The 14,256-nt window shown below is 36.1% G+C and overlaps 1 protein-coding gene and 1 long non-coding RNA gene across 3 annotated transcripts in view; one reads left to right on the forward strand and one right to left on the reverse strand.

Moving 5' to 3' along the window:
* stra6 (signaling receptor and transporter of retinol STRA6) overlaps positions 1–2,767 on the reverse strand; it is a 29,461-nt gene extending 26,694 nt beyond the window's left edge. Inside the window, exon 1 of one of the 2 annotated variants that reach the window (XM_079603977.1) lies at positions 2,388–2,767. The gene's annotated coding sequence lies outside the window, so the exon portion shown is untranslated. Of the gene's footprint in view, positions 1–1,889; positions 2,003–2,387 lie in introns of those variants that run through there. The other variant, XM_079603976.1, reaches the window with a different exon arrangement.
* The window catches only part of LOC306993842, a 14,458-nt gene continuing 1,410 nt past the window's right edge, over positions 1,209–14,256 (forward strand). The window contains exons 1-3 of the long non-coding RNA XR_013796547.1: positions 1,209–1,567; positions 3,562–3,759; positions 13,381–14,256. The exon at positions 13,381–14,256 is cut by the window's right edge and continues 1,410 nt beyond it. This is a non-coding gene — a long non-coding RNA (uncharacterized lncRNA). The remainder of the gene's footprint in view (positions 1,568–3,561; positions 3,760–13,380) is intronic.

Consider the following 14,256-nt stretch of genomic DNA (forward strand, 5'->3'; position numbering starts at 1 on the left):
GAGCTCTTAACAAGGGTGAAACTGATTAAGAAGGCAACACCATGGAGCACACAACACAAGATGGATGCTGCATGTAATGACTTCATATCAGCCAGCATCACTCAAGGGCTCTGGGGAAAACCTACAGAGAAAACTGTCTCCATGGCGCTAACATGACCGTGCCATTGACAGTAAAGCTTTTAGAGGATAATGAAGGTCAGGTGACAACCGAGACTGCCATTGCATTAGCTGACAGTGAATTTCTAACTATTAGAGTTGTTGTTGGAGTTGATGAAGATAAATTATAGGAGAATGATGAGAACTGAAAATGGTTCATTGAAACACAATCATTCCTTTCATATTCCAAACAATATAACTGTCTTTTTCTTAACAAAATTTTGTTAAGAAAAAGACAGTTATATTGTCGTATTTACCACTGGGAAGCTCAGTATAAGTTAAGCGTGGTGTCCTCTATGGTTCCTGTTCTTCCTGACAACAAAGAGCTCGAATGCGATGAGCGTGTAATCACGACTTCAGAAGTGGGAACTAGGAAATTTCCGATTGCACGTGAAGGTGGCATCAGAAAATGGCGGCGCAAACAATACAGCATCTGCAGATGACGGTAAATTTGTTGACATCATGTATGAAATTATTATAATCATTTTTTTCAATAGCTAAGTTCTGTGTACAAAATATGATAGTCATTTTGTAGAACTAGAGATAAAAAACCATGCTGTATTTTTTTTTGTAGAAAAGGCACTGCCCATCTTTCACTGACCACAGTGATTTGACACACCTGATAATGTAATTATGACTTCCAAAACTCATAAATGCTAAGTTCCCAGGAAGACTTGAACGTGCCCTTATTTACTATGTGAAACAGAAAAAGTGGGCGTGGTAAATATCAGAATGCCCCTCCCTCTTTTAAAATAGCCAATAGGCTTTAGCTTACATCAAGTGCATTAACAATGATTTGCGATCATTACTCATGTTTAGTTTTTAAAATAAAATGAAAAAATAAGAAAAATGTATGTCATTTTAAAGTCAGTGGCGATTCCTTTAAAGCCTAAGGCGATAAAATGATATTTAGCTAGTATATAACTAATCTTAGCTACTTGATTCTTTATATCATTCCAAAATGTAAACTATCCCTAAACTCTAATCTGCTAAATGTGTCTATAAGACATGAAGATATTATTTAACAGCAACATTTTCTGTAAAGCTGCTTTGAAACATGTGTATTGAGAAAAGCTAGCCTATACAAATAAAACTGACGACTTTATCTGCCAAATCGCATTACAATTTTATTTGTTAAATTTTAATTTTTTACATTTTCTTTGCAAAATATGTGTGTTATAAATGACAAACTATCATACTATTGTCATGGACAATGCTAATCTACCTGTTGCCACAATACCAGGGTGTTGCTATGGTGTTCTGAGAGGCTTTTAGCAAGTTGCTAAGGTGTTCTTCCAGATTACTGGCCCAAAGCAACAACAACGAAAGCCCACACCCAAATTTGGAGATATGGCTCAGGTCCCACCTTCACCGTGCATGGGATTTTCTCAACGTTTCATCGTCGAACATAGTAAGTTTGTACTAGCACAAAATGGTGTGACGCCAAAGTTCAGCGTGTGTGAAATAGTTAAACGCTAGGCTACTAACTAACGTTAGTTCGACTTCTTGAGGCGCGTGCAAGTGGTTTGTTACACGCCCAAATTATGCAATTGCTTTTGTTTATTAACGAGTGTTTGAGGATGTTATATGCATTGCATTGGTTAGCTTAATGTTAATTAGCGTCGAAAGATGTGTAACGGATTTTTATGAAATAATGACGCAGTTAAGTGTTTTTTTTTATTGGGGTGTTTTTCAATGTCGCGTGTGAAAAGCAAGTTATTTTAATAACTTACCTCCTGACATCAGATGAAGACGTATAGATGGCGTGTGCGCGCGCACATTCTTTCACTTGACCTTTAAGTACAATTTTATGGATGATCCATCATCACATTATGCATCTTTGGTCAATGGCCCACGTGCATTCATACTTAAAACAAGCGATCATTTATGCAACTGTTTCATTGACGTTTATATATTTTTTTCCGTGCTTTGTGTCTAATATGTTTATATTTACTATGCGTATATATATATATATATATATATATATATATATATATATATATATATATATATATATATATTAAATATATACATACAGATCCATTTATTTATAATTTTTCTATGTTTTGTTGTTGTGAGAAAGTAATTTTAAACATTTTCCAATAGTTTCTTTCTAGTACTTTCTCAAATTCATAATAGAAATACAAAAAAAAAGAAAGAAATTTTTTTCAATTAAAAAAAGAAACAATTTAACCATCAAACTGACTCAACATCTAAAAATCACTTCTTACCTTGAATCAAAGATATGCAGTGCAAAAATCCTCCAAATGCAGTGTATTCCGTAAGTATCTTCAGCAACGTGTATTAGGTATCATCACACACTTGGGTTACCTACTTTAACTTTTGCAATAACCATATGTTCAATGTTTTGAAAGTGGATAAGGATTTGTCTGAGCACTGCATGCCTCTCTGCAGACTTTGACCCTTTTTTTGCAGTGGCCACAATATCTTGGTAACGAACTTCGGGAAGAAAAAAGACACAAGGAAAGTGCTGTTGTAAGATAGGACACCTCTTGGCTGAAGTTCAAAGCAGTGGCCTTTGATCACTGATACGAAACATCACCGAGGGAAATTGATACATGCTTTGCTCTGTATTCACATAGTATTGGATAGTTGGATCAAAGTTTTTTGTGCAGGACTGCAAACCATACAAAACATTTGTATCTTATTGCATTTGAACACAAACACATTGTAAAGACCATCGGATGAAGCTTTTTTAGTCCCTTTTAATTGTCTTTGGGAACAAGCCACCTTGCAACATCTTTTTACTCTTTACAGGCAGATTAGCCTTCTGACTTTAGCTATAGCAACAGAACAAAACTTATATATATATATGCACTGTACGCTCTATATGTGCAAACCAGCTGCAACACTATAATTGGATTCTTATTAATGTGAACTTTTTTTCACATTTGTTTTTCTTTATCTTCTCTGATTATGCAGCGAGAGTGGATCAAGATTGAATACCAGGATCTGGATTTTGTTTTGTGAATGTGAAGTTTAATCAGGTTTAAACACAAGCCTACACTCTAAAAATGCTGGGTTGTTTCAACACAATTTTGGGTCAAATATGGACAAAAAAATTTAAATTACATTTTTAACCCAACGTTTGGGGTTTGTCCATATTTGACCCAAAATTGGGTTGAAACAACCCAGCATTTTTTAGACCGAACACGCAATATGCATGCAGATGACGTCATTTTGTGTTTTTAAGGAATGTGGCTGTATCGGCTATTTATTATATTGCTTTGCTAAGATACTGCGTACGCAAATGTCATGGTAATTACTGGGGTAAAATGTATCTCCTTTTTTTATATATACCGGTGGCATGATAAGTCCTTCAGACCAGGTCTCAGGGAATTTCATAACATTTTATAATAAAGTATGTATTGTATGCCTTTTAAGGACAACGTGGACCTGGTTAATCCAGATTCAGACCATATGGACAGTGTGAACGCAGATAATCAAGATCTTGAGGTCGAATCGCACACATCCGATGACAGTCCTTCGTCTTTCTCCACAACCGGATCATTCCCGACCCCTTTTTGAGTGGCAAGCCAATCCTTCCAATAGAAAGACACACCGCCACATTTAGACACACATGTAAGTATCATTCTCTGTCCTCATTCATAGCTTCAGAACATCTCGTTTCTGAGGCTACGTATCTATGTGACATTGAATGATTGTGGAGTCTTGACAGAAGAAAGCAATCGGGGCTTCCAAAGCAGATTCACCCTCATTGGCCCCAACATTACGACCTGACACCCTGAAGCCTCCAGGGTCGGGTGCCTAATTTCTGACGCTTGCTCATTCTACTCTGCAGCCGTTGTAATCAATGGACCTTGCAACACTCAATTAGGGCTTAATTGGATTGATGCGTGTTGCTGGTGAAATTGTCAGTCGCTTGTTCATTCGAGGAGACAGAGCAGATTATTACTGTCGACAAGCGTGACACAGAGCTTGAAAAAGCTGCTGTAGGTTTTATATACCCCTCTCAGAATCTGTTTTGAGTATTAAGAGACATCTTTATTTTTATAACAGACATTCAACAATATTTATTTCTGTAATCTGTATAAAATCTGCAGATTATATAGGTATTTTAGAGAATACATCAGTGTTATTTTGGTATCATTAATATACTATTTATAGACCTTCTGTAGCCCAGCCCCTTTTCATGCTGTGCTCCTTGTCTTCTGGTTGGCTCGGTTCTACATCTGCTTCAAACAAACCGTACAATGCCCATGATAGTTTTAGTTTTAATTATTTGAGTGCTTCTGTTAAACTAAATGAAAATTAGAACTGTTGATATTTTTTATTTAATTATTTCAGTTAATGTTTATTGTATTTTAAGTAATTAAATAGCTTTTTTAATAGTTTTATAACCTTAAATAATATAATATAACAACATATTAACATAATATAGAATTAGCTACCACAAACTTTAGCCTATTATTAAATATAGTAGTATTAAAAATTAGTTGGTAAAATAGTTTTAGCTTTATAACCTTAAATAATATAATATAATATAGAATTAGCTATCGCAAACTTTAGACTAATATACTATTTATAAAGTGTAGTAGAATTAAAAATGTATTACATTAATTTAGTAATTTAGTTTTTTGTCATTTAGTTTTTGTCACGTCTATATAGTTTTGATTATTTTTTATTTTAGGTTCAGTTTAATTTTTTTTAGAACTTAAGTTAAACTCTAAATGAAATTAGAAATGTAGATATTTTTATATGTTTATTTTATTTTAAGTAAGGAATTTTTTGTTTGTTATATACACTCTAAAAAAAATTTGGGTCAAATATGGACAAACCCAGCCATTGGGTTAAATTTTTAAATTACATTTTTAACCCAACGTTTGGGGTTTGTCCATATTTGACCCAAAATTGGGTTGAAACAACCCAGCATTTTTAGAGTGTAGCTTAGTATTATTTTGGGTGATTATTATCAATAAATTTAATAATTTATTGAACATTAGTGTCTTTTATTATATGCTGCCATTCAATTAAAAGCAGTAGTCTATGTTTTAAGGAGTTTTAAGCACTCCACTTTGCATTATGAGTAACCACAAACTTTACCTGTGGTAATATTACTTTTTTGTTTTAAAATATGACCGATAAATGCATCAGAGAATACTGTATATAAAACAGCTTAATGCTCAAGCTTATGTCAGTGGTTGTTTGTACTTAAACCCGCACGCTGAGAGAGGTTTTCAGACATGATTTAGATGCCTTGACAGCCAAGGCTGATTAGATTTTTTAAAATGGTCACTAGACATAAAAGAGGGGAAATCAATTTTAGTCAGTGGGGATGATTTGTTCAGTGATTTAGCATTGTTAAAGCGAGCGCGAGTGTGGATTTATCGCACCGCTGTGTAATGAAGCCTGAGCTGGGTCAGGATCTACAGACTAGACTCTCTTTGACATGTACAAATCACTCCGCTGGTTATTAAAACAGCAGCGGTCTGCGTTCACAGAGACATGCGCATGCAATTACTCTCTCGCTCGTGGACGCGCGACAGCTACTCACTTAATTAATAATTTTTTATTAATAATAATAATTTGTTACATTTATATAGCGCTTTATCTGAGACCTCAAAGCGCTTCACATAGAAGGGGGGAATCTCCTCAACCACCACCAATGTGCAGCATCCACTTGGATGATGCGACGGCAGCCATATTGCGCCAGAACGCCCACCACACACCAGCTTACTGGTGGAGAGGAGACAGTGATGAAGCCAATCAGTATATGGGGATGATTAGGAGGCCATGATGGACAGAGGCCAAGGGGCAAATTTGGCCAGGATGCCGGGGTTACACCCCTACTCTTTCACGAAGGATATCCTGGGATTTTTAATGACCACAGAGAGTCAGGACCTCGGTTTAACGTCTCATCCGAAGGACGGCGCTCTTTTGACAGTATAGTGTCCCCGTCACTACACTGGGGTGTTAGGACCCACACAGACCACAGGGTGAGCGCCACCTGCTGGCCTCACTAACACCTCTACCAGCAGCAACCTGGTTTTCTCAGGAGGTCTCCCATCCAGGTACTAACCAGGCTCAGCCCCGCTTAGCTTCAGTGGGCAACCAGTCTTGGGCTACAGGGTGATATGGCTGCTGTTGGCCACTTGTCATATTCACAATGTCAGAGTATGAAGGCTTTCTTTACTAACACAGCACTTGCTGTCTAAGTAGACCCACTACCTTGATCTGCTAAATCTTGGGCTAACAGAGATGTCACACTCCTTTTTTTTATTCTGCTTGTGCTATAGATGCACATTTGGGGACTTTTTTTTATTTTTATTTTTTATATGGGGATTGTTGGGAGTAACACATCACACGTAAAGTAAGTTACGTAATCAGATGACTTTTTTCAAGTACGAGTAATGCATTACTTTTAAATTTACAACAAAATATCAGAGAGGCTTTTTTAAATAAGTTACGCAAGTTACTGTTTTCCCATTTATTGACTCCTCTCCTGTCCCCATGTTGAGAGAAATCGGGAGTAAGTTCAGAGTAAAAATGATGTTATTGTAGTTCTAGACTAAATGTGAGCATTTTTTTTATTTTTTATAAAAATAAATAAATAAGCGGGATAATGTACATCCATTGTTATCTCAGAATAAACCCCGACAGGGTGATAAAGACCCCGGCGCAAAGCGGAGCATCACCTGAAGGGGGTTTATTCTGAGATAACAACCGGATGGATACATTATCCCGCTTATTGTTTTTTTTTATTAAACCTTTATTTAACCAGGGAAATAATCACATTGAGATAAATATCTCATTTACAAGTGAGCCCTGGCCAAGGTAGCAGCACACAATATACATAACTACATAAAACAAATTACACAACACACACATATACAACAATAAAACAAGATTAAACGTTAAGAGCAAGTGCAGACAGATTTGAATAATTTGTTTAGATGTAACTTGAACTCATTAATTGAAATAAGTACATCAAGTTTCAGTGAACTTTGGATCTCATTCCAGGCAGCTGATGCGCTATAAATAAAAGCAGTTTTTCCAAACTCTGTCTTCATTAAAGGAACATTTAAAAGAATATATCTACTTGAACGTAGATTATACCCTTGACTATTAAAAGTTATTAAGCTATTCATATATTGAGGAAGCTGGCCGACTAATGCCTTGTATACAAGTATGAGCCAGTGCTTGTACCTTCTTATGGGAAGTGAAGGCCAACCTACCAATTCATACAGTGCACAGTGATGAATGTGATATTTTGTGCAAGTTATAAATCTTAGAGCAGAGTGATAAACAGAATCTACTGATTGTAAGAGAGCTTTAGTGGTATTTCTGTAAAAAACATCTCCATAATCTAAGATAGGTAAGAAGGTAGATTCCACCAACTTTCTCTTGGCTGACTGTGAAAAACATGCACTATTCCGAAAATAAAACCCCAGCTGTAACCTTAACTTAGACAGCAGTTGTTTCACATGTAACTTGAATGATAAGTCCTCTTCCAACACAAACCCTAGATATTTGTAAGAGGAGACCAGTTCTATAGAGTTACCTTGCAGAGTGTAAAGAGGTGGTGGAGAAGAATTAGTCTTATGTTTCCCAGAAAAGACCATGTATTTTGTTTTCTTATCATTCAGGACTAATTTGAAAGAAAGTAGGTTACGCTGAACTAATTCAAATGCTTTCTGCAACTTTATTACACGGCTACTTGCCACGTAAGTAAATAATTAGACACGAATTATCGATCTGAGTTTTTTTATTTGAGTTGAATATTTTATTAGGTCTTTAAACGCAAAGCTTCTGCGAAGAGAGCAGTTGTTCAAACTAGACGGACATTTAAGAGATACGGTATACAGTCATAGCACTTATTACAGCATTTCGCCACATACAGTATATAATTATGTAGATAAGAGATATTGATTTGAGATTAAACTGTTTTAAAATTTTGTATTTTTGTATTTTATAATGCAACAATGTACAAAACAATAGTCACAAAATGACATCAGCTGCTTTGAAACAAGAGAGAGTGAGTCCACGATACTGGATGGCATAATTAAACTACTGTTCACTAAATATTGATTTGACTGAGTTTTAATATTTTATTATCTCACCAAATGCAAAACTTCCACGAAGATAAACGGTTCCTAGCAAGCGTATAGCACTTCACTTACCCGGATGAGCCTGTGATATCTAGCGGTTTTTATCTGGGAATACCGCTGGGTGGCGCGATTGACCAATCAGAATCAAGTATTCCACAGAGCCGTGTAATAATCATATCGCAAAAGTGATGCAGCACGTTACTTTTCATAAACAATTAGTTTTTTTTAGGGAGTAACGCAATATTCTAACTTTTAAAAGTAACTTTCCTCAACACTGTTCACCGTTGACAAGAAATAATGGAACCGGGAATCAGATTGGGATACGTTGCATGTTGGATTCAAATCTGTTTTTCCCAAATGAGCACCACAGCTCAATGTTGCCGGAGTATATCTAAACCCTGGCCTTCTCTAGCCCTTCAGATGTCATTTAGAAACAAGTTTGGCTTTAAAACAAGAGCTTTGTTAAATCTTGATGCCATAAAACATTACAGTTTATTCCATTTTGCTTAGATTGCGATTTGAGTACTGAACTATAAATACCAGTTTAATTGAGGTAACCTGCAGGGAAAGTGTTTTTCTAATGCACTTGAATGGTCCGAGTGTGAGAGGAAGGTACTTTAAGAAGGAGAGCTTGAAGAACATTGAAACTGACGTTCTCTTTAATTACTCTTTGTTCTTGGCCGTGTTCTCGGGCCCCCTGTAAACTCACAGCTCTCGTCGGTAATACATTGGTGAGCTGTGTGTGTGACACATCACGCCGTCTGCTGTGCCAAGACTTATTGGCAGGAAGCGGACCGTGATGACACTATGACAGGAACAAGCCGAATTTAATTAAAAACAGTGGTATGCTACACAGATACTGTATCACTTCATACCATGTAGATCTCAATCTCAAAGAAAGGGCTTTACTTATTTTGTTTACGTTTTGTAAAATGTTTATATATAGGTAAAGTGTGTGTGTGTGTGTGTGTGTGTGTGTGTGTGTGTGTGTGTGTGTGTTTGTGTGTGTGTGTGTGTGTGTGTGTGTGTGTGTGTGTGTGTGTGTGTGTGTGTGTGTGTCTGTGTCTGTGTCTGTGTCTGTCTGTCTGTCTGTCTATATATATCATGTATATTAGATTTTTTTAATAGATATTCTCGATTCTCTTTAAATAAAATGTATGTGTGTATATATATATGCACATACACACTTAATTTTATTTTTAAAATAGTATATTTTTTTGAGAATATTAAATATCTATCTATCCATCTATCCATCCATCCATCCATCCATCCATCCATCCATCCATCCATCCATCCATCCATCCATCCATCCATCCATCCATCTATCTATCTATCTATCTATCTATCTATCTATCTATCTATCTATCTATCTATCTATCTATCTATCTATCTATCTATCTATCTATCTATCTATCTATCTATCTATCTATCTATCTATCTATCTATCTATCTATCTATCTATCTATCTATCTATCTATCTATCTATCTATCTATCTATCTATCTCATAGATATACAAAATATATTCTTTAATTTAAAATATTTGAGAATTTTTAAAAAAATCCACGTAATAACAGTACAGTATATAATTTCCTGTGAATGAAACCTCGGTCCTCTGGAGCACTGAGGGTGTCCTGTAAGGTGATTGTCCATCTCTTGCTGCGTTTTCACGGGCGTCTCGACCTTGGCCTGTGGTCCTCTTTTTAAGCTCCTTCAAACACAGCTTGCGGCCATTTTAATAAGATCTTTCCTGAATAAAATCAGATCTATAGGTGTTTTCTGCTGACTTCTGTGGCTGCGTACACACAGGCTGTAAAGATGTACTCCAGCAAATTAGTGCTGTAATTAATTGCTAAAATTTATGGTAGCCCAGGGAGTATTTTGTGTGAAAGCTGTGCCGAGGACTGACTGCATGTGGCTTTGCCATTAGCGCACTTTACACTGATGATGGATGGATGGATTTGGGTTTTATTGTGAACGTGTGTGTGAGAGATTTGGGGGTAAATCTGTGGTCATGTAAGCTAAAATGATGAGTAATGTACTAAAAAAATGTATCTGTATCATTATCATAAAATTTACAAAAAATATACTAGAAAAAAATATTCAATAAAAAAATCAAAATGTTTTATTGAGAAATTCGAAATACAATATTTACAATTAAAATGTGTTTAATATTTTTTAAATATGAATGAATGCAAGTAAATGCATTTATTTTTTTTATTTTTTTTATTAATAATGATACTAAGTTTGCGGTTGTGTACCTCTGTTGATTTTAAAAAGGAAAGTAAACGTGCAAGATATTGAAAATGTCAAGCCAAATCAAGATGTGGCATTTGGGGACTTTTACTAATCTCATATTCTGCTCACATTTAAACTTATGAACACTCGTTCCACATCAGTAAAATTGGTTGCAGTGATATTTCTCTAGTGCAGCAGCAACTAAATCTTCACTTGTTTATGCAAATATGACACATTATGCATGCACACATGGGGACAGTTATGAATATTGATTTTCCTGCCTCTTCTAGTTTGGGGAAAATTTAACTTTTTTTTTCTGCTAACATTTGCTCCGCGTGGTGCGTTTAATATAATTGCTTTTAGTTTAAAGACTCAAAAGATTGTATGATAATTTGTGCATCATTTTCATCTATAGTTTGTTAATTATATTAATTTACATCCAGTGCATATTCATTTTTTCACTGGTATTGCATATGACATTAAAGTGAACATTAAATCAAAATTGACAACACTTAGTCAATTTATCAGTGCAAATATTTTTATTAATTAATGTGCCCTCATAATCTTTAATCAAAATAATTTCCCTTCCCTCTTACAGCATCATCTCTTCTCTTCTCTGATGATGTGTTTACTGGTGCGAGGGCGGAGCAACCTGTCACTCACATGAGATCGACCAATAGCAAACCACAACCATCCAATCAATTCTCGATGGACAAAATCAAGTCCCGCCCTACATTTGTTCTTGTTCGAGAAGCCGTTTTACTCGGATATACGTCACAATAGAGAAGAAAAGACGTTTGCAACTTTAATGTCCAACCGGGCCTTTCCTCACAAATTTCAAAGTGAATCCAAATATTAATCGTCTGACAGCATAAATCTGAGCTTTGTGTGATCAAACACTAAGTTTTTCTCCTCTTATGGGGTTTATCATGGTTCATCATCATGGTTTGTGCTGTGGGATTTGCTCTTTTTTTATATTATATTATATTTTATATTATATTTTCATCAGTACAGTTATGGAATATCAAGGTTTGCATGTATGTATCGGTGCAGTCTAAAGTAAGTTATTTGCCATCTTTAGTTTCTGAAGAGCTGAAGGAAAAGCAGAGAGCAAGATATGGAAATATCTTGGAAACATTCAGATGGAGATTGATTCAGAAACTCAGCAGGGAGACCGAAGCATTGTTGCAGAGATGTTCACTGAGTCAGGTTTGCACTGTCTGCATTACAGCCTGGCAAGAGATGCTGTTTTATTATGAAAAATGCCTGGTTTTATAATGATTATTAGTAACTTTTATAGATTTTAAGGACATATATTTAAAGTGCCCCTATTATGCTTTTTCAGATATTATCTTTCATGTAGTGTGTAATATAGTTGTTTGTGAATGTAAAAAAGTCTGTAAAGATTCTAAGATAATAATGCAGAGAAATGGATTTATTGTCTCCCAAAAGACAGAAACAATTCTGAATGAGTCAGTTTTACGTCCAGCTCAAACCTGTAACAAATTTGCATAATCCAATCACAACAGACTGGGCCATCTGACCAATCAGAGCAGAGTAGACCAATCACAGCAGACTGTCCATCTGACCAATCAGAGCAGAGTAGGCCAATCACAACAGACTGGGCCATCTGACCAATCAGAGCAGAGTAGGCCAATCACAACAGACTGGGCCATCTGACCAATCAGAGCAGAGTAGACCAATCGCAACAGACTAGGCCATCTGACCAATCAGAGCAGAGTAGACCAATCGCAAGAGACTGGGCCATCTGACCAATCAGAGCAGAGTAGGCTCTCAGAAAGGAGGGGTTTAGAGAGACAGAATCATTTATTGAACCGTTTCAGACAGTGTGAGAAAAGAGGTGATGCTGAAATGTATATTATGAGAAAATGTAAATGCATGTAAACCTAAAGGAAACCCCTAAAACAAAATTAGGAACCTTTAAAATAACATGAGACTCTTAAAAAACAAAAACAATGGCAGTCATTGGGATCCAATGTTGTTTTGGGCCCTAATTTATTATGACAGAGTCATTCTTTAAAATATCTTCTTGTTCTTGTGAAAGTCATACAGGTTTGGGACACAATATCGTGAGGAAATCATGACCGAATGTTTAACGTTTTCAACGTCTGTTGTGCAGCTCTTTCATTAAAAGCATTTTCTGCAGTCCGGATCCATACACTGCACAGTACTTTATATGTATTGTATTGTTTTGTTTTGTTTTGGTTCAAAGGGCCAGCAAAAATAGGACAAATGAAATATACTAAAGAATTTGTTTTTCAAAATTTCATTTACAGCGCTGGCAATACAGACTGGACGTATATGACTGCTATATGATTGATTTGGCACAATATTGCGGACTCTGTTTTGGCCATCTGGGATGGCCAGAATTAAATCTAGGCATCAATTTGCTGGGAGTTTATTGTCCGTGTTTGAAGAAGACCCAATTTCGCAGTGATATAAGGCTGTGTGAGTCTTATCTCAGTGGGATTTCAACACCAGCCATAAAGCTGTCATTTTCTGTAGTTCAGAAAGCTAGTGTTGTGCAAGTCTCTCCTTGTGGAAGAGCTTATCTTCAGACGGCAGGGACAATCGATTGAAACTATACAATTCTGTGTAAACTGATCATTCTAAGACTAAGTGAAGTTATGAAATGATTAATTCACAGAAATAAAAACTTTCATAATTTACTCATGTTGTAATTCTTTTTTCTGTGGAGCACAAAAGAAGATATTTTGAACAGTGTTCACGCTGCTCTTTTCCATACAGCAAAAGTATATAGTCAATTTCAGTAAATATTAAAACCTATCATATGGCTTCAGAAGTCTAGAAATATAACAAATATATGGCGTCGGTGACTAAACTGACAGAAACAACAAATCTTTACTTCATCACCAGTGACCATGGAAGGCCTGGACGGCTGTTTTCAGACGTAACACCAATGCTTTGAAGCCAGTGAGCAGCCAGCGTAATATTTGTGGACGTCACCGCGATACAAATGACCCGCCAGCCTGATGCGTTTCATCTGAGAGTCCCGCGGAGAGAGAGGAACCCCGCGGACATCAATGACTGAGGTCCTCCATTACACCCCTCTCTGTGAAGACAAACACTCACACACACTGATGTCACCGTACGGCTGGTTCCTCGGGATGTAAATGGACTGAGGGCAAACGGTCATAATTTGTCAGCGTTGATTTTAAATGCAGACGAACAAAGTGTTTGTATCACCTTACCATTAGAAAAATACTGCGGCGATACCATGGTACTATGATGATATGGTGCTTTGATACATATATTGGTACAATATTGGCTATGATAATGCATCATAGTTTTTTCAAGGTGGTAAATCTCCATAAAACATGTTTTTGCCATGAAGTGTGTCCAAAAAAACATTTTGCCGTGGTATTATGTCCCCAAAAATGGTGGTGTAAGCATATTCAGCCGTTTTTTAATATATGAAATATATTCAAATGTTTTAAGAATTTGCTAAACTTATTTTGAACCCTAGTAGACCTTAGTCAGGTTAGATGCCATATGAAATTAATGCAAATAAAAAATGAGGCTGTGAGGGATAGGCACAACTTTTAAACTGTTTTTGTCTACTTTCCGGAAAGACCTTTTGTCAGCTGAACTATCGTATTGTTGGCAACTCTATTGAACGCATTGTAATTATAAAACTGGCAGTAAAGTAATGCACGGTGCAGTTATTAACTGTGGTAATGTGTGAATTGAGTTTTTTTTGTTAGGCATAAGGAAAACTGCATGGTGTTATTC

This window comes from Phoxinus phoxinus, assembly GCF_949152265.1.
Source record: "Phoxinus phoxinus genome assembly, chromosome: 25".
NCBI classification, from domain to species: Eukaryota; Metazoa; Chordata; class Actinopteri; order Cypriniformes; family Leuciscidae; genus Phoxinus; species Phoxinus phoxinus.